The 2,761-nt window shown below is 37.5% G+C and overlaps 1 long non-coding RNA gene across 1 annotated transcript; it reads right to left on the bottom strand.

Annotated features, from left to right (window-relative positions):
* Positions 1-300: 300 nt before the first annotated feature.
* On the bottom strand, positions 301-1,677 carry LOC121984143. Its single transcript, XR_006112795.1, has 3 exons — positions 1,195-1,677; positions 849-1,119; positions 301-399 (listed from the first exon to the last, which is right to left on the bottom strand). It is a non-coding gene; the product is annotated as an uncharacterized LOC121984143 (long non-coding RNA).
* Positions 1,678-2,761: the final 1,084 nt, after the last annotated feature.

The following is a 2,761-nucleotide window of genomic DNA, read 5'->3' as shown; positions in this document are numbered from 1 at the left end:
AACTCCTCCAATCATCCCACCGGACAAATGTATACACGACATACAAATGGACAATCATCATATAAACACAGCCAACGAAATATCCCCTACTATACATACTCTACATGTAAAAATACCATAGAGTATAGATAACCAAAGTATAGACTGTATAAGAATTAAATAGATCATCACAAGGGTCAAGCATAAGTATCAAGCAGGAAAGCAACAAATGAACACGATATAAGATAAAGCAGCCTAATCCATCACATAAAAATCATGCACTAAGTTCAAGAAAAACTACGTAGAGGCCAAGGAAGAAATACTTGCCTTTATACGTCGATCGTGCTAAATAATCTCACGTTGATACGCTCGTCCTAAAGAATAAATCCCTCATCGTGATGATGGCCCCATATCAAAGTCCTGCATCAATCAATATATATATTTTATTTAGCTAAATTCATATGAATTAAATAGCTAAATAAAAGCCCTAACCCAATTAGGATCACTCTAATCAAATCTGATATCTGATTAATCTCCAAATAATCCTTAATCATACAACCTTATTAGAATAGGTTTATACACGATTCATCTCCAAAAACTCACCCAAATCAACATATCACAACCAAATTCCAAATTCTACTCATTTACTTCAATTAACACCATCATTTAATCTATGTATTATCTACTAACATCAAGAATCAATCCTACATAGTTCATCCACCTCAATTAATCCAACCACAATAATTCATCCAATCCACATCACACCACTCATAAATCTAAGCAAGCACAAACCCTACCATCCTTTAGAAAACCTAATTTAGCAACCTACTAATGGGAATAACAGAGATACCTCATTAGAAATCACTTACCTTGAGATTTGGCAGCAATTCAGTAGCTTATAGCCCCACAGTCCACTGCTTGGAAGCTACAAAAGAACACCCACACACCAATTCTTCCAAGAATCAATCTAGAACCTAATTGCACAGCAATGAATTACTAAAACACTAACCAACAGAACAATACTTAATTCAATAGATCCCTAATCCCCCAACTGAGACTCAATCAACCACAAGAAATGGAATGCAGTGATCGGCTTCAAGGAAAGTCCACCGGTACGCTGATTCGATGCATCCCTCTAGTCTAAGATAGAAAGAACATCACAAAGGGGACTAATTAGGCAAGATCTTGAATCCATATGAATCAGATAAAGCTTACCCACACTGATCGCCCGATTCGACCCAGCTGGTGGAGAGACATAGACCACTCTCCAGCAACCAGATTGAAGAGGAGGATTGAAGAGATCGGTCAGCTAGGGTTGACGCGAGTCAACTCCCACGTCGTGCCCTAGAGCCGATTCCCCTTCGATTGCGTGCAAGAAATGGTTGATGAAGCGATCGCTCTACCAGAGATAGCCTGGACAATGTCAGTACCCTCAAGATCCGGTGACTTTCCTCTCGGTGACGCGGTGAAGACGAGATCGTCGGTGAAGAGCACTGCTCTGTCGGTATCTAGCTATCCGCGCGCGAGAGAAAGGGGAAAGACTCCACACCTCGAGAGGGAGAAGGAGGAGGGAGGCTCGGCCGGTGGTGGAAGGAGGGAGGATCGGCTGGCAGGGTCGAATGGCGTCGGCGCGATCAACTCCCTTGTGGCGTCGACACTGGGGAGGAAATGCTAGGCGCGGGGAAGAAATCGGGAGAAGTAAGGAGGAAAAAGAAATAAAACTTAGGTTTAATATAATTAAACCCTAAGTTAAATCCTCAATCAACTCCCATTTAAGGGATATTTTAAACAGACTTCCATCTAGCCCCACCGATTCATCCCCTCAAAACAAGCCATTTGGACTCCGTTTAAATCTAGAAAAATTTCTAAAAATTTTGAAAAAAAAATCCAATAAGACTATTTCTCCAATACTCTTATTATTTTATTATTATTTGGGTGTCATATTTTATATGCTCGGTAATGAAAGAAATAAATAAATATTTCTCAAGTAACTTAACTTAATCTCAAAGGGACATTTTATCATTTCCATTCACGATAATTATTTTCTATCCTATTATTGCTACTCAGACTTTCTTCTTCCACTCAAATGTTTTATTGCAATTTTATTTTTTTTTCTCCTTTGTCTTTTACATGGGATTTTAATTTTTCTAAATGGGTTGAAACAATCGTAGCATAATCTAGTAACTAAAATATTAGAAAAGGATCACCTATAGTCACCATGGTATTTGTCCAACAAAATGAATCATGTCTATTATGTACTAAATCCACCTTTAGGAATTAAATCATAAGTGAAGTGTAATGATCAAATTATCAAGTAGGCATATGGTAAAACCAAATTAACTCAATAATGCTTCTATAAAATTCTACTACAAGATAGGAAGATATGAACTACCGAAGAAAATGAGAGAGTGCATTCACATGGTATTACCAATTGCCAAAAACAAAATTTATGCTAAAGGACAATACAATGACGGTTGTGCTTCATTTTGAACCAATAAGACTAAGCAACTAGGACATAAAACTAACACTAAATCATAAAAGAAAAATGTCTAAAGAAAGAATCATCAAATGCTATTTAAAAAAAGAACTCACCATGAGCATCAAAGTGGGGGTTAAGGAGGAATATGGGGAAAATGAGGCCCTTTGGCTCTACTAAAACTTTAGGAGTAATATTGTTGCTGCCACAAATACATATGCTTAGCTTGAGAAGATATAAGCTCCTTCGCCTCTTGGTGGAATTACAAGATAGAATACGGAGTGGAAAGTAAATAGAAAAAAAAAA

This window comes from Zingiber officinale, chromosome 5B (genome assembly GCF_018446385.1).
Source record: "Zingiber officinale cultivar Zhangliang chromosome 5B, Zo_v1.1, whole genome shotgun sequence".
In the NCBI taxonomy this organism is placed as follows: Eukaryota; Viridiplantae; Streptophyta; class Magnoliopsida; order Zingiberales; family Zingiberaceae; genus Zingiber; species Zingiber officinale.
Note: the sequence above shows the minus strand (reverse complement) of the source record. Positions and strands in the feature narration are given on the sequence as shown.